Source organism: Athene cunicularia (genome assembly GCF_003259725.1).
Source record: "Athene cunicularia isolate RWA chromosome 3 unlocalized genomic scaffold, athCun1 chr3_part1, whole genome shotgun sequence".
Lineage (NCBI taxonomy): Eukaryota > Metazoa > Chordata > Aves > Strigiformes > Strigidae > Athene > Athene cunicularia.
Genome location: NW_020799097.1, coordinates 95,218,411 through 95,236,453, shown reverse-complemented (window position 1 = coordinate 95,236,453; position 18,043 = coordinate 95,218,411). Strand labels below are relative to the sequence as shown.

The 18,043-nt window shown below is 44.0% G+C and overlaps 1 protein-coding gene across 3 annotated transcripts in view; it reads right to left on the bottom strand.

The window, feature by feature from the left end:
* PIGF (phosphatidylinositol glycan anchor biosynthesis class F) overlaps positions 1-18,043 on the bottom strand; it is a 40,980-nt gene that overhangs the window by 106 nt on the left and 22,831 nt on the right. Inside the window, exon 6 of one of the 3 annotated variants that reach the window (XR_003397944.1) lies at positions 8,660-9,644. The gene's annotated coding sequence lies outside the window, so the exon portion shown is untranslated. The other 2 variants (XM_026844170.1, XM_026844173.1) reach the window with 2 other exon arrangements.

Genomic DNA, 18,043 nt, shown 5'->3' with positions numbered 1-18,043 from the left:
GCTGGATTGAATTCCTCCAGGGACCCACACCAGTTGACACCAGAAGAGGCTCTAACACAGTTTTAGGGAGCTGCTGAAATTCAGAAAAGTTTAAGAGAAGAAATCAATTTCCAGGAACTCTCCGTGAGTATATTCTCCTTATTGTTGTACCCTCCTTAACGCACTGCTGTGGGTGCTTGCCAGAAAATGACATCTGCAGAGAGTGAAAAACAGGGACAAGAAATACGCTGTGGGTGAAACCCACAGTCCTATGGGTTTCGGTCCTGTGGGCACAGTCCTGTTCCCCTACAGGTGATTCCACAGAGCTGTATCGGTCGTGGGACTTGTGTAAGGGTTTGTGTGGTCCCACTCCTGCAGCTACACAGCTCCCCATGGCTGTGCGACCAGCCAGGCTGGTGAGCATTGCTGAGGCAAGCGTTGCAGTTTCCCAGCTTCGTATCTTCATTTTCTCCAAATATTTAGTGCAGACTAATTGGCCATCCATTGTCTGAGAGAGATGGGGGACTGGATGAGAAACATTTGGCTGAGATTGCGCAAGTTCACAATGATGATTACAGGATTTGGGAAGCAACACTAGCAATTAAGCAAGCAGCAGACCGGAGGAAGTATACTTCCCATTGATTGCGCAGGCGGCAGCAGCCTGGGGTGCTGTTGCCCAGGGATGTGGGTGTTGGGTTCTCCTGAACATACATATGAAAAAGGACATGGTTGTCACCTGGGCCACTGCGTATTTGCATGCTTTCAACTCCCTCACGGGTACCCAGGAACGTCTAACCTCAGGCAGCATAAATCAGATCCCTGTAAAGCAGCTTTCCTGGATCTAGTCCCAAACCCCATCCTGAAATAGCTGCTCGTGCAGGACATACCTGCTGGCTAGGCAAAGTGGATCTCTGGGAGACCTGCGCACTGAGTCCTGTGCCAGCTGCCAGTTGACTTCTCAGTAAACCCAGCTTTCTTTTATAGCTGGCATTTTCCAAAGGGCTGAGGAAATACTTCCCCTGGGGCAGCCTCTGTCTGCTCGTGGGTTTGGGTTGACGCGTTATTCGCAGGGCTGCGGGCCGGGCCGGGTGATTCAGAAGCGGGTTGGCGGGGTGTGTGTGTGTGTGTGTGTTTGACAAAAACAGGCTTTAAAAGAAAACCATCGATCCAACCCTTATTCCCGCGGGCGGAGACGGGCTTTATTTTTAGCGGTGGGTGGCCGGCTGCGGGGGAGCTGCGGCCGGGGCATCGCCCGGGCCGGGCATCGCCCCCGTCAGCCCCCCCGGAGCGGGAGCGGTGACCCTCCCGCCGGCCTGCGGGTGGGGAATGTGCCTCCCTTCGCGGGGAGGGAATTTGCTACCTCCGACGCGTCAGGTCGGGGAGAGACCCAGGCGGTGCCGCAGCTTGCCTTGTTTACGCGTTAACTGCTCTTCGGTAGCCAGAAAGAGTTGTTCAACTTCAGGGCGGTAAATAATAAAATTTAACTCTCAGTCACTGCCTTTCAGATAACCTGGGTTTCTTCTGTTACCCCAGACAATTCAAGTGATTGATTTGGTTAAGATTACTGCATCCTGTTGTGAAAGATGCTCTGTCAGCTGGCATCTTAAGTAACTTTCATGATGGATAAAATGCTTGATGTTCGGCGGGTCACTGGTGTAGCAGCAGCTAAAGGGCTCCGTTATTCAAGTCACTTCTTGGTCAGCTTAACTTGCACAGCACCAGCTGCGGGCCGAGCACCGTCTCCTGGGTTAAAGTACTCCCAGCTCTCTGAAGATGCCTTAGAGGAAAAAAATTAGTTTGTGAAGGGCCTGACCCCTGGGAGGTGCAGGCGTCTCCCAAGGAGGTGTGGAGCATATGCAGAAACGTTGCTTTGGTTTTTATAAAGTTGTGTATTCCTTGTATTTAAACTTCTTCTTGCAGTGTAAGCATGTGTTTTGGTCTCACATGACCTCCGACACGCTTCCTTGTTGTAAAGAGCAACTAGTAAGATTATCTCGCTGGACTCGTGTACGCTGAGGCCATATTTTTTAACCATGTTATTCATATGTTTAATTGAACAACTGCTGCCTAAATGAGTGTACCTTTTCAGAGCTGCATACAGCCTTAAGTAAGGGAAGCAGCATTTGACCAGTCTTCTGTACTTTTGTTAAGCCTAAAATCAGTAATAATGTTCATTCCATGAGAATTGTAGGAAACAGCCCCATTTCCAGAAAGCTGATACATGAAGGGTGAGACTCTTCCCAAGAAGGCTGACTTCATGATTGTCATCGCACTGACGTAGACACAAACTAGTCAAATTTATGCCAACTAAGTGCATTTCTTATTGCTGTCATAGTCCTGTTTTTCAGTAGTAATTGGTTCAAAACACAGCTGGTAAAGTATTGCTTAAGTAGGTTACAAAATGAGGATCTAGTGCTCAGGCAAATAAAGCATTTGGTTAATATGCAACTATTTTCTTCTTTTTTTATAATGAGCACTGGAAACTGTGAAAGTGACCCTAGCGCTACTGTACATACGCATAGCTTATTTGTGGATGCCATCTCAAACTGCTTGTGCTGCCTTGTTGCTATTAATGGGAGCATGTGTTGTTAGCACTGTGTGGTTTTGTGGTATCCCCCCTCTGCCTGAACGTGCTGAGTACAAAACCAAATGACCTTTGGCCTCCTCAAGAACTAACAGGGTAAACTGGCCGGGTTGCAGCACACAGCAAGTGAAGGTATTCCTGTTATACTAAGAACAACTTTGCAGTGTGAGATTTTATATCCAGACCTGCCAAAAGTTGAGGTAAGCTTTTTTTTTTTTGTTCCAAATTCTGAGAAGCTGAAATCTTAAATTTGAATTACAGAGCAGTTTCTGGTGTACCCAGGACCAGATCATGCTGGCCTAATTCAGAGGAGCCTCGGCTCACGCAGGGTGTTTTAATAAAGCTATCTTTACAAATTTATCTGGTCTTGGCAAAACCCCCCTTTTAGTCAGACCCGCTGATAAAAATCTTTACCATTATTCCCATCCCACTTCATTGTGTTTGGGGAACTGTTGGGTGTGTGAGGCTGCCCAGGGGAGCCCCATCCCTACATCCAGAACAACTAAGGAGGGGACTCTGTGTGAAGGTGCCAGTCTAGCAGTTTCATTCTTCTAGCTGCTTTTTCAGAGAGCGTGCTGACAAGCCCGTCTTCCCGCAGCTGTGCAATAACAGAAAGCTTACGTTAAAGCTTAAATGTATATAGTAAAGAGCAGAAAAGATGTCAGTTGATGGTGCCTTCCCTGTGTTGGGGAAACAGTGAGCTGCATCTGGTACATGCCTGCTGCTTGCACAGACTTCTGTACGGCTCGGATTCTTTGCTTCTCAAAGTCGGGGTTTCTGTGCCAGCATACATCAGTGCTTTTATTTCAAATTCTGTCACCCCCAGATAGTTTTACTGCAAAATACTAGCCTGATAGTATAATTTTATCAAAACTTTACAGTACATGATCACTGTGGTATCTAAGCAGTTCACAGTCTTCAGCGTGTTTATTCTCCCAGCTCTGGACATAGGTACAATATACTGATCTCATTCTGAGGGGGTAAATGGAGGTTCGGGCAGTGACCTACTCCAATTCCATGCAGGAAGCCTATAGCAGAGCAAGGGTTAAAGACAAAGACCATTTGATTTCTAGATGGTGCACAGCAGGCTCATCACCCTGGAATACTAACTTAGCAACCTGTGGCTCTCTTTAACTTGCATTGTTATGTATTTAGCAACTTGTGACAGACTTCTCTGGCAGAGGAGCTGCAAGCTTTTGCGTTCATGGCATCCAGTATTCATTTCTAGCTCGTTTCCTCACAACACACAGAGGGACCATGTAGTAACTATACCAATGGCATAATGCCTCTTACCTTTGTGAGTTTAAAGTAGGTTGAGAACAAATCTGTTACAATACCTTTTCCTCCCCCCCCCGCCCAGGTTATATATAGCAGGGAAAAATGCCACTAGTGGTTCACAAACTTCAGTTTACATGCAGACAGACCTTCCGCCCTTTGGGTGTGTGTGAGTTCAGGCAGGCTTTTCTTCAGCTCAAAATACTGAGGCCCTGGTTCTGCAGAAAAATAGCCAGTACAGCTGCTGGGCAGTGGAGGCTCTTGGAGCCTGTTTGGGTTTGCAGCTGTGGAGGCACCGTCTCCCATGCCAGGGAAGCGAGTGGGAATTTGGTGCCGGTGGTGTCCAAGAGGACATTCCTCCAGCAATTCCTCCCAGAGGTGGAGCCAGCAGCTCCTTTTAGCCTTGCTGCTGCACATAGCCATGCACTGAGAGTGGGTGGGCTTGGAGTGGGTCTTGATTTCCCCAGGAAGATGAGAGCTGTGGAACCTACCTACATACATCATCTGGAGCTGGGGAGCATCAGTGCACTGAAGTTTAAATATGAAGTGCTTGTGCTACTGATGCTTGGATGCCTTTGGCTTTGCAGTAGTCTCTTCTGCTCTGCGAGACTGTGTGTCAGTACTGCTCTTCATTGAGCAGGGGAATGTGGCAAAATCACCCTGGGAAGAGAACCGTGGCTTCATCAGGGGTCTGTTATCCTTCACTGTGTTGGAGTGCTTTTGAATTAGTGACAAGTGATTATAATTTTGCGCTTCCATAATACCAAAAATAATACTGTCAACTCTGATGATACTAAAACTTCTGGAGAAATGTCTGTAAGCACTAACAAAGAGTTGTGCAGTATATCCCTTTGCCATGTCCCAAATGATCAGGGTGAGGACACAGAGTAGCTGTCTCTTGGGGAGTTTGCTCCATATTGAAGCCTGCTGTTTAAAATGGCAGTTGGGGTCCATCCTCCTCTCAGTCTCTTTTGCTATGGGGTTTTCTGTCCATCGTGTCCCTTTCCTCCAGTATGTGCTCACCAGATAGAGGTGGAAGCTTTCCTTTGCTCCTGTGTCTTTGCTGTGAAGGACAGTCAGGACTTGGAGGGAGGATGGCGGTGATGCAGGAGCAGAGCCTGTGCTGCTCCTGCTGCCCTGGGAAGAGAGATGCTGAGGTATAGTGTGGCTGGCTGGTGCAGGTTTGGCACCAAGCCAGCATCTGGGCAGTGCAGAGCTGGGTACAGAAGGAGCGGAGTGAATCTTATTATGGTGCAGTGCCTAATATCTATATTGCTCAGCATCACTTACTGATATGATACTAGTGTGGACAGGTTGGACAGAGCTGAGGTAAACTGTGTTCCTTGGCTTCCCATTTCTATTTATCTGTCTTAAAGGCCCTAATACATGTAGGACAAGCTGTAGATCTGATACAGTAAAGCTCTCAGTGCTTTCCCAACTGTCACCAAAACAACAGCCACAAAATATGCTAAGCACAAGAGCAGAACAAGCCACTTCTCGCTTCCTCTCAGCTCAGATACCAGTGGCTACTCTGGTTGCAGCCGTAGCCATCTTAATTCCGATAGATACTCATTTTTTGGTTGTAAAGGAGGCCCTGATGTTAAAAGCAATTTTATATTGAAGTTGGTCAGGCTGTGAAGTGTGTAAAGCTAACTCAAACATTAGCAAGATCAGTGCCTCTGTTAAGGCCAGGTGTGAAAACAAATGGTTATAACTGTGAATGTGCCTGAGAGAAACGGGAGTGGAGGTGTAGTTATTAAAATGGGTGGTCACCAAACTGGTGGTTGCTATAACTAAAACAAGAAATAGCAGTAATCATTGTACTCCTTGCTGACTGTTTGTCTCGGCTTTGGTAGGTAGCCCTGGTCTAGCTGGTACCACTCCAGTATCCTACTGAAAGGAGAGGCAGCTGCTAATCATTTTGGTTGGACTGGTGTAAAATAGAAATGTGCCTCCTCAGACCACATTACTTCTTCCTAGTTTCAGCTACTACACAGCCATAGTGCCAACTGCAAGCCTGGAACATGCAAACACGGTCTCGCACAACACAAAGCCTGCCACCCTTTACTGTAGAGTTGTAAACAGCGAAACCTGTAACGTGATTTTGGCAGATCTAAAAATGAAATGTTAGCAATTAGCATCCTGTCCCCTTTCTGTCCCATCTCGTCTGTCCCCCCTCCCCCCACCTGCCTCCTCCCACATGCATTTTCCCTTGCTCCCTGTACGTTGTCCCAGCCGAGCTGGCAGCTGCTGGGAAGCTGCGAGCTCCTGAGCTCACTCCAGGCCCGTTGTGCTGGCCTATGTATAGCTCAGCCTCCGCTGAAGCTGCTCTGCTTCAGGGTGTTGCCAGCCACGTAGATTGAACAGCACTGCAGCAACAACTGGATGTATGCCGATAAAATAAAAATGTGCCTAGTTTCTCCCTTTGAAATATAATTCTTTTCGATGCAAAAGAAGGAGGTGAAGTGCCCGAGTTTACAGTCTATGTGTCGACAGTTCTCTAGACAAGTGTTTAAGCAAAGACAGGTTTTCCCTTTAAAAGGAAGGGGACTCACACCTTCAGATTTGCTTTTAAAAAATGGCCTTCCAACAGTAATAATCCCAGTGCAAATCTTACATTCAAACGCCTCGTTGTGAGCTGTGACTCATACTTTGAAAGCGTCATAGCCTTCCTAGAAAGATAGGTAAGTATTGTTATTGCCATATGGGGAGTCTCAGGATGGGAGATGCCGCTCTGAGTTCCCAAAAGCATCCACTAAAATTTATGTTGGAAACTCAAGACAGTTATGTTTCATTTTCAGAATGTCAAAAGCTCCACAGCACTTCTGAATAGCAGCACTGAGTTATATTCAAATCAAATCTAAGGGATGTGTCTGAAAATGTAGATCCAGAATGTCTTTGCCAAATTAAGTTAATGGCAGGCCGAAGAACCCAAAGCCAACCAAGTTTGAGAGGTTCTCAGAAACTTCAATTTTTGATATGTTAAAAGCACGTTTTTATGAAGACTACTAACCTAGAGAGACTTTTACTAAACATTGATTATGTGTTCAAGTAAAAATCTCTTCTTCCTGGATTAAGAGTTAGTAGATATCCTTTAGTTTGTGACAGAGTTCTCTCGGAATTTTACTAATTTATAATTTCTTTGAGGTACAGTGGCATCTTTCAATGCTATTCAGACATCACCAGCTAAAAAGGTAACGCTGAATACAAGCAATAATTATTGCTTTTCCAGCACAATGTTACTGCATATCCTCTTCCTGACTTAATTTTAAGATGGTGTGTGCACCTGCAGTCATTTGAGTATCATATAAACTACAGCTGTACTGCATGAGGCAAGAGTGATGGAAGGGGACAACTGGGTAAGGTGGCATGAGCTGGCAGAGTTTTTCTGATAGAGAACATATGAGACATTCTTGGCAGGTCAGACTTCTTGACAAATCTGTTTCCTTTGCAAAGAGATCTTTGTATTTTGGTAAATATAAAAAATATTAAAAAATGCACATTTTTCATTTATAACCTAACTCCTGATTCAGCCTCCAAACTACATCTTAAAACAAACTAAATATAATTTAGACTAGAGTACTGCCTCCATAGCGCAGACCTGCAATGCAAAAGGACTTCCAGCGTGTGTTAAAATCTGATCCAAAGCCCTGCGTTAGCAGGCACCCTATTGCTGATTTCAGTAAGCTTTGTTCCTGTTCCTTTATTGAGAACACATGGACAAAGTGGATGTAAAACTTACTTCAGCAATACTGAGGTTTTGTCAGTCCCAGGCATTCAAAATGATGAGTCAGCTATTCCTATCCACAGACACTACTACCTAAAAACCCTAGAAAATCAAAATGGTTTGAGACTTTCTCTTTTGTCCTTTGCTGGATGTGGGTTTTCTTTAAGCCTCTGGTCTTCATATATTCAAGTTTTCGCTGTATCTGTGGGGTACTAGAAATTTATCTTTCATTTAAAGGGGAAAAGGATGTGATTTTCTTTATATTATCATGAGACTCCAGGAACCTGGGCTTTAAGAAACAATATAAAGCACACTGATTCCAAATCCTGCAGTTTTATTGTGAATTATAAAAATCAACATTACTAAAAGGGATGCTTTGGGACAGAGCTTTAGGACTTATTTTAAACCTCCAAATTAGCACTTATATTTCTAATAACACTGCCTCTTCTCTAATTAGAAAAAATGCAAAATTAGGTTAGAGAGGAGGCGAACTGTATCTTTTTACTGCTCTGTTCTGTGGGTTTATAAGCAGTCTATTGGTTTGGATTGGTGACTGGATGATTTGTGTCAGAAAAATATCTGAATGCTACAGGACAATTTCAGCAGTTCTGAAGATGTTGTGTCATTTTGACACATTAGCGGGCTACTGTCTTCAGTTTGTTTTAGTCTTGCTCTGTGCTGCATCCATGTGGCATGTGCAATAATTCTTTGCAGTCACTGGCACTCACTGGTGTGTGTATAAAAATGGAGGTGGCAGCATTATTCTCCAGAGCAAAGGAACATCTACCAGCATCCTAGGTGAACTTAGCACTTCAGATGAATAAAACATAGACTGAAAATTCCTCATGCAGCTTGCGCTCTAATTTAGATGTAGCCATGAATGCTGACAGGTCAGTAGGACTGAATGCTGATTCCTTATTGGTCTGATTTCCAGGTGGGATGCAGTGGTGGAGTCAGTAAGGGATGGATGCCAGGCGTGACCTGGGCTGCATCTTTAGTTATGACCAACAGATAGCCCAGCCACGGACAGTGAGATGGCTTGCATATTCCTCACTTAAGAAAAACCACAGGCAGTTTTTCAACTGCCTTAATACCTGTTGCAGTGAAATTGTTGACTTGTGTTACCACGTTCTTCAGTGGAAGCTGTTAGCCCTGACAAATTGGGACCTGACATAAAACGAGGTGCAGAAGACTCTGAGGAACTCCTTTAATTCCAGAAGCTCTTTCACTGTGATGTGTTACTCAGTGTGCACATGATGGCACTAGTACTCTGGCACTTCGTCTTCTGAGGAGTTGTATGATGGGAATTAATCTTGAGTCAGTGTGAAGGCTTAGTCTTCTATCTTAGAGCTGTTGCTCAACACTGGACTGAAGAATGTGCTTTTGGGATTTATTTGTAAAAAGTGAAAGGGAATGGGGCACCTAACTGATCAGTCTTTCTTGCCTGAGCAGGATTTCTATAGTTAGTAAATGAAAAGATATGTCTGATATGATACGGATAACTATATTAAACCATCTCTATTCCATAGTCTGTTTTTGCTGTGAGAACATATTCATTGATGGTCATATTCTCCTGTAAAGATAAAGTGAAAGAACTCATCTTTCCGAAGAGCAGGTTCTGTAGAGGATCTGACCAGTTTCCCTGTGCCAGGGAGAATTTTATATTTTTTCTTTTGATTGCCCATATCTGAAAGAATGGAAAATCCTGATTGTTCATGGCTGCGGTCACCAAAACTGGGGTGAGCTCCTTTCCTGGAGAAAGTAGAAATCCTGTGTGGGAAGAGTGCTGTTCATAAGGTCACTGACAGTGAGAAAGCAGGCAGCACAGGAATGCACCGCAGCCTTGTAATTTCTCACAGGTAAGGAGTGAAAGGGCTTGTCCATGGCAGTCTGCCATTTCTCAGCAGCTCCATAGTATGGATAAGCAACTGGTGTAAGGTGTTTAAGTGAAACTGTGCTTGCTGATACTATTTACAGAGTTGAATCCATGTTCTGTTGTTACAGACACTAAAATAGTCTCACAGAGAAAATTCAGAGACTTCCACAGAAAACCGTGAAGAAGCCAGCAAGTTGAAGTTCCTGTAGTGATGGAGAGAAGAGAGGGAATGTTCTGTTGAGAATGTGTAGGAAAATAGTTTAGCATCACCACATGGCAAGATGAAGGATTTGGACAGTATTTAATCCCACATTAAGACTGGGATCAATTGTGATCACTTAAAGGCAATTTTGTATATTATTGAAGGAATATTCTGTCTTTTTTGTCTCTAATGCTCTAAAATCCATTTTACTAGGTTCCATCTTCCAGCTAGTTATTTCTCGCTATACAGAAGAGCTTATTCAGACACGTAAGCAGCCACACAGTCTTCAAATATGCCAGAAGGAAAGTTTTGTCAAAAAAATAGTAATTCATAAACCCTGGGCTTTTTCAGTGTATAATTCATACCTCCTATGAACAGTCCTCCTCACAGGAATTAAGAGATGGATTTAGATCAGCTTAATTCATTTTTAGAATACAATGGAAGAGCACTTAGCCTGCATTCTTGCAGCCTTTTCTTTAAATTAAAAATAGATGCTGGGCCCAATTTTTGCACTCCCTGAGAAACCTTGTGAACAAGCCACAACAGGACGATTCTGCGTTCTTTAGCAATGCAAGCTATATCCCCAGAAGCCTGTGAAGAGACAGAGGGTCTGTAGGGCGCTTCTCCCCGGCAACCAGGGAATGATCACCATATCTTGTTTTCTGTGTTCAGAAGCTAGTGGCTACAGATGTAGACATCTGAAAAATCCAACTTAGCGATAGCGTAACAGGGCCTGGGTTGCAGAATTGGATGAGCAGCCATTTTATGGCAACGTTGTGTTAGTCCAAATTGCAACTTGCCCAATGGTCCAGCATTAGTGGTGCTTTGTGGGTGGTGGTGCCAGGAAGCCCCAGTGTCCTGGCAACGCTCCACCCTCCTTCCTTGCAAAGGGTCACACAGCCCGGACGGAAAAAATTCAGAAGAGTTTTTGTAGCCAGGGAAGCAATTTGTGCATGGCACTGGGCAGTACAGACCACTTCCCTCTATCTCCTCCCCCACCCAGGCATCTCGTAGAATCCAAAACCACAGGGTGATTCAGCGGGGTGAAGTCTTGTTTCCTGGTGCGCTTCTAGAGCAGACAGTTGCTTTCGGAGGCTCAGCCTGGTGCTTATGGCAAAGCTGCAGATCAGCCTTTAATTCCAAATAACCTGGGGAAGATGGCAGGATGCGTCCACTGGGGTAACTGTGAGCTGTTACTAAGTCCCTATGGCACATGTTAGATCCAACAGTCTTTATGGTTCACTTGTTATGTTTTCCGAAATACTACAGGGGGCCTTCTGAAACAGAAATTTATTTTCAGGGAGGAAAACTATGAAGAATGCTGTCTGGAAGGATAGCTTTGAAATGCACTTCAAAAATTAAAAGCATGGCAATTCATATTGAGAGAGGACTTTTAACAGTTGTTAGCAGGGCCTACTATGAAATGAGTTAAAACTTGGACTTTTAGCTGGGATTTTGCTCTGCAGAAACCAGCTAGTTACATATGTGTGCCTCACTGAGACCCTCTGAGCAGCAGTAGTGATTACCCTTCACTGCATGAAGGTTGGATTCCTTTAGCAACTCTGCCCGATGTCTATTTTTAGCTTCCCTTCTAAAAACAGATGGTTGGGAGTGAGAACCTCCTCTTATGATTGCTGTTGTAAGCTGTGAAAGCAACAGATGGTTGCTAACACAGAGATCACAAACCTAGAGTTGTTGAGTTCCAGTTTTTCTTCCAGTGGTGCAAGCTTTATTTTGTTCCATCCACTTTATACCTTCTCAGCATAGAAAAGAAACAGGCTTATTCTTTTGTTTATGAGAGTATGTCAGTATGATATAACTGGAGACATACTGTTAAGATTCCATTCCTAAGCTGCAAAACACAGAAAACTACTTTGGTTCCTTCAGAGTACAAAACACTGGGCCTGGATTAAAACATAAGCATGACACACCTTGCTCAGGGCTCCTGCCACAACGTTAACGACAGCAGAATTTGGTTTCTCCTGTTTGCTTAAAGACACTAGCCCTCATATTTGCAAGGAGCAAAAATCAAACACAGATCTGGGTTAGCATCTTCTTCGCTACCTGCAACAGCAAATCTGAGCTGTGAATTTCCCCAAAGGTCTTGGTCAAGGCATGGGAAGGTATTGACTGCAAAGGCAACTCCTCTAATTGCCTTTCGTCTCCCCAGATTGAATAGAGAGACCCTAATACCATTCCAGAGGAGAAAGGGGCCTGTGGTCTCACATTACTGAGAGAAGGGTTAAGGTCTTCTGTCCTTGTCACTTTAACTTGAGCAGGGAGGAGTGTCATACTGTAAGAGGGGACCTACAGGGCTCCAGTACTAGGAGATCTCAGTATGCCTCAGTTTCCTAATATATACAAGGAAATAATGCTTTCTGTGGGTCAGAAAGGTTGTCCAGAAATTACTAGAATTCACTCTGTCTTAGATTATTTTTTTAAAAATATCCCACTGCACATAAGCTATGTACATCAAAGGTTTTTGGAGTGCTTTGCAAAGACTAATGCATTATTAAGATAGCAAACCCCTACGGATGGGAAGATGCAAGTAGAGAGAGGATAATAATTTGCTCAGGGCTACATATTGTGCTAGTGGCAGAGTTAGGAATACAGTTTGTGTGTTCTTAACTGCCTCTCAGATGATATCTGTGGAATTGGGCAAAAGTATTACTTCAAAATCAATTGTACAACTTGAAATATGCCACTGCATTCTGCTTTTAGTCTGAGCAAACCCTTGAAATGAAGAAGAACATAATGCTGCAGAACTGCAATATCATTCTTCAGTCTGCATACAGAAGGTTCCTTAAGACCTCTGTTTATGAGTGGGTAAATGCCAGGAAGAGAAATAACCAAATTCTGGACACATTAAAACAAATCCACCTGAAAATCCAAAAAATACAGTGAAAAATCAGTGATTCAGTATTCAGGTACAAGGCAGCAGATCTCAGAGAGGCAGATTATTAGGTACTGTAACATGGAAAAAGAGACATAAAGGAGAGATTTTAAGGAGTTAAGATAAAGGCAATGCTAGACTTAGCTGCAGAGTATCAAAACTAGGGAGAAATTAAAATTTAAAAGAATTTTCCATTCTCCCATCTTAACCAAACCGAACAAACCCAAACAGTCCTTCCCAGTTTGTAGTTGATAAGCCAGGTCAAGTAATTAGTTCCTCCATCTCAACTCCTTTCTCACATTTGTTCTGTACTGGTAGCTGTCCTGGGTTACCAGAGATACTAGGTAATAGATGGACGGTGCTGCTGCAATGTTTTATCTTTTATAGGGATCATAGCTCCATATAACATTAATTAAGCCAACATACTTGCATCCAGTTTGTTTAAAGTTATTACAAGTCTCATACTTTCAACATGTTTTTCTGTCTGTATTCATCTGCTTCAGCAAACAGTGAACAATTTTGTTTAAAAGTCCAGAGTATGCTGGAGAATGAACCATTTCACTATCACAGCCGGGTGTTTTTGAGACTCGTACTGCATATTTCGATCCTTAGTGGCTTTCTTGCCCGTATTATTCACATTCTTAAAATATTACGCTTAAAGTCTTTAAATATTTTTAATGCCTAAATATACATGCAGTGCCTGCCCCAATTAGATTGGAAATCTAATAATTGCTGTACAATGTGGTATACATGCACTCAAATTGGAATTTATGTTGACTGGCTAGTATAATTAGATTTTTGCCATTGCATTTAATTTTAGAATAAAACACATTTATTTCCCTTACACTAGATTCAGGAAATAAATTATAGTTGAAGCAGCCAGATTTTTCCAGGCTTCTCTAATATTCAGTCTAAATTAATTTGGTATTTCAGATTCTTCTACCAAGTGCAGCAGTTATTTAGGCCCAATACATCAGAGAAAGTTTTCAGGTTTGATTGATATTTCTGAGGGGCTGTCGGGTAGTGGAAGGAGTCTTTAAACACAGATGGCCTACTAGATGCTAGTAACATTTAAGCCATGGTCTCTCTTAGGAGGAACCAGGACCAGTGTAACCATGTAGTGGGAGGCTTTATTAGAATTACCTGCTATTATTAGTATCAATATGAACCTAATTTTCATAGCACAGACAAGGTTTAAAGGAGAGCCTGAAACCACTGACTCATTTCAAGCAGCAGGATTGGTGAGTATAGCCAAATTCTCTGTTTAAGTGTAAATGCAGTGAAGTCACTGTAGTGAATATCATGTATATCTTTGGCTGTGGTACATGATGTATCCAATCACACTGTACTTGCCTTCAGTTTAACTTCTTAATTACACAGAATGGACCCACAGCTTGCCCAGTGCAGATGGGACAGGGTGTAAATTAAAGGCATATAAATAGATGCAGGGGCAGGAAAGGAGTTCAGCAACGCACACGCCTTAAAAAGCAGTAACATTGCTCACTCCCAGATGACTGCTGATGAATGTGTGGGAAGTAAGGTGCAGTACCAAGTTGTGGCTAAATGCACATGGATTTGTAGCTAATGGGATTTAAAAAGATAGTATCTAATTTTTGAAGTAAGCCATGCAACTGTAACTCACCTTTGAGATCAGAAAATTACTAGAATTTGCTATGAACAAATGGTCCATCTGTAATTTGAAATGGATTAACTAAAGAGATATTTTAAGGTCAATGGACTAGCAGTAATTTCTGGTGACAGTGAAATATCTTCTCCATTCCAGCATTTAATGCAGACAGTATTCTAGTTATTGTAACCCAGATGCAAGATTTTTAGAAAATGTTGAGTGTAGTGAAGGCAGCTCTTTGGTGGCAGGAACAAATTACAACTTTAAACTAGATTATTATTTTTTTTTTAAGAAAAACTCTATTCAGTAGTACCCCACATATGATTTAGTGGAGTTGAATTTCAGCACAACTAACAGATCTGCCTGTGTGTTCTTTCACACAGATTTTATACTCCAGGGTCCAGTGTAATTTGCAGCTGGGAAGTTTCTTTTAGGATTTTGATCTACACCCCAGAAAACAGAGTGGCAACCCTGAAGCAGGATCTAACTATATTCAGTAGTAGAAGTGAAATGTAAAATACATGCTTTAAAGAAGAATTGAATGTTGAATAGTTTCAAGTTGGGAGAAATCTTGTGGTCACTTGCTGTTGTTCTTGTAGGGGATTTTAACCTCCCGGGTATCTGCTGGGATCACAGCACAGCAGAGAGGAAACAATCCAGGAGGTTCCTGGAATGTGTGGAGGAAAACTTCCTCAGGCAGCTGGTGAGTGAGCTGAGCAGGGAAGGTGCCCTCCTGGACCTGCTTCTTGTGAACAGGGAAGAGCTTGTGGGGGAAGTAAAGGTTGGAGGCCGTCTAGGGTGCAGTGATCATGAGATGACTGAGCTTTTAGTCCTTGAAGAAACAAAGAGAGGGGTTAGTAAAACTGCCACCTTAGACTTCTGGAGGGCAAACTTTGACCTGTTCAAAAGACTGATTGACAAAATCCCTTGGGAGGCTGCCCTGAAGGATATGGGAGTCCAGGAATTCTGGACATACTTCAGGAGAGAAGTCTTAAAGGCACAGGAGCAGGCTGCTCCCAGGTGCTGAAAAACAAGCAGGTGGGGAAAGAGACCGGCCTGGCTAAACAGGGACCTCTGGATGGATCTCAAGAGCAAAAGGAGAATCTATGGCCTTTGGAAGAGGGGGCAGGTCTCTCTTGAAGACTGTAAAAATGTAGTGAAGCTATGCAGGGAGAACGTTAGGAGAGCCAAAGTGCAGCTCAACTTGGTTACAGCTGTTAAGGATAACAAAAAAATGTATCTATAAATTCATGAACAGCAAAAGGAGGATTAGGGAAAATCTCCCTCCTTTACTGGATGCAGAGGGAAACATGGTAACTAAGGATGAGGAAAAGGCTGAGGTGCTCAACGCCTACTTTGCCTCAGTCTTTAGCAGTGGATCTGGCTGTTCCCTGGACACCCAGCCTCATGAGCTGGGAGATGGGATGGGGGAGCAGACTGAGGTCAGCACAGTTGAAGAGGACGTGGTCAGAGACCTGCTGCACCACTTGGATGCACACAAGTCTGTGGGACCAGACGGGTTACACCCAGGGGTGCTGAGGGAGTTGGCAGATGTGCTCGCCAAGCCACTGTCCATGATTTACCTGAAGCCATGGCTAGCTGGGGAGGTCCCACTGGACTGGAGGGTGGCAAATGTGACACCCATCTACAAGAAAGGACAATCCAGGAAACTATAGACCTGTCAGTCTGACATCTCTAGACCAGGGGATCGAGTGCACCCTCAGTCAGTTTGCAGGTGACACCAAGTTGGTGGGAGTGTTGATCTGCTCGAGGGTAGGGAGGCTCTGCAGAGAGACCTGGACAGGCTGGAGCCATGGGCTGAGCCCAACTGGAGGAGTTTCCATAAGGCCAAATGCCGGGGGCTGCCCTTGGGCCACAACAACCCCCAGCAGCGCTACAGGCTTGGGGAGGAGTGGCTGGAGAGCTGCCAGTCAGAGAGGGACCTGGGGGTGCTGATTGACAGCCAGCTGAACAGGAGCCAGCAGTGTGCCCAGGTGGCCAAGAAAGCCAATGGCATCCTGGCTTGTGTCAGCAATAGCGTGGCCAGCAGGGACAGGGAAGGGATCTTAATCCCTGTACTCGGCACTGGTGAGGCCGCCCCTCGATTCCTGTGTTCAGTTTTGGGCCCCTCACTACAAAAAGGACATTGAAGGACTTGAGCGTGTCCAGAGAAGTGCAACGAAGCTGGTGCAGGGTCTGGAGCACAGGTCGTACGGGGAGCGGCTGAGGGAACTGGGGGTGTTTAGTCTGGAGAAGAGGAGGCTGAGGGGAGACCTCATCGCCCTCTACAGCTCCCTGAAAGGAGGGTGCGGAGAGCTGGGGATGAGCCTCTTTAACCGAGTAATAAGCGATAGGGCAGGAGGGAATGGCCTCAAGTTGCCCCAGGGAAGGTTTAGACTAGATATTAGGAAGCATTTCTCTACAGAACAGGTTGTCAGGCGTCGGAATGGGCTGCCCAGGGAGGTGGTGGAGTCCCCATCCCTGGAGGTGTTTAAGAGTAGATTTGACATAGTGCTGAGGGATCTGGTGTAGTTGGGAACTGTCAGTGTTAGGCCAATGGTTGGACTATGTGATCTTCAAGGTCTTTTCCAGCTTAGACGATTCTGTGTTGCTGTTGTGATGGTCTTGAAGTTATTTCTGCTTTCTGTGACGGATTCCACAGATGTGGAAAAGACACGGTTATTGGTTTTTGAGTCAGGATAAGAGCCTGATACTAGCAGGTAAACAACCGATCTTCAAAAAGGCCTGTCAAATGTTGTAGTTTCACAGTAGTGTCAGTGACTGCTGATGTGAAAGTGGGAGCCCATGTTTACAGCCAAGCATGCTCTAGCTTACTGACAAAACTTGTAGAGTATAGAAGACTGGCAGTAGACTGTGTAATGCAAATGGCACACAAGTATGCTGATTACAAGTAAGAATATTGTGTAAATAGACACTGAAGATTACTGGCCAACAGTCACCTCTTTGCTAGTGCAGAATCTGCTCCTGTGCTTGTCTTTTCTCCATTTTATGATGAGGATAACAGCCCTCTTCCCATAGCTGTTGACTTCCAAATGAAAAGATGGGTCTAGCAGAAATTGTTCTAAGGAAGTTCTCACATGTTTTCTGAAATTCTAGTGACACCATCTTTAAAACTTAACAATTAACCAGTGAAGGGCTTTTTTGAGGGTACAACTATAGGTTCATAATCTGGTAATGTGACTGTTGCCAAGGAAAGGAAAATTTAATTTTCTGGCTTGTTTCAAACATGGAGCTGAATTATTTTTCTGTTTCTACATTTAATGAACAAATCGTTACCATATTTGTGAGATTTAATTAAGATGGAAAGCTTACATGGGGAAGAGAGAGGCTGCTGCGGCAGCCATAATAAACTGGTGTTTATTGTGGAAGGGAAGGCATAAAACCAGCATTCATCACTGTCTCTGCAGTGCCCAGGCTCAGTCTTAGTTATCTATGTTTAAAAAAAAAAAAAAAAAAGGCAAAAAAAAAAGCCTATGGTAGTTATGGTAAGGCCGTTAGTAAAGAATGGTAAAGTTGGTTCACTGCCATAGGCAAAAGGAAGCCTTGCAGAGAGAAGCTGGGGCATGTTCCCTCCTGCTCTTAGCTAAAACATATGGCACTTTCTCTCTTGGTAGAGAGAACTCTTTTACAATAGGGACAATGCTCCTAGGTACCTCTGTGGCCACAGTATTGTATTCGCTGGCAGTAGGACTAGTGACTTTAAATGCTATGGCTCTAAATGACCAAAATAATAATCTTTTCACACTAACTTCCCCCCAGAAAGGGCATTAATGTTCTTAGTCCTTAATTTCTGTTCCTTCCCACTCATTGCTGGGCTTACTTACAGAAAGCAGAGTGGATGAAAAAGGTCCTTTCTGAT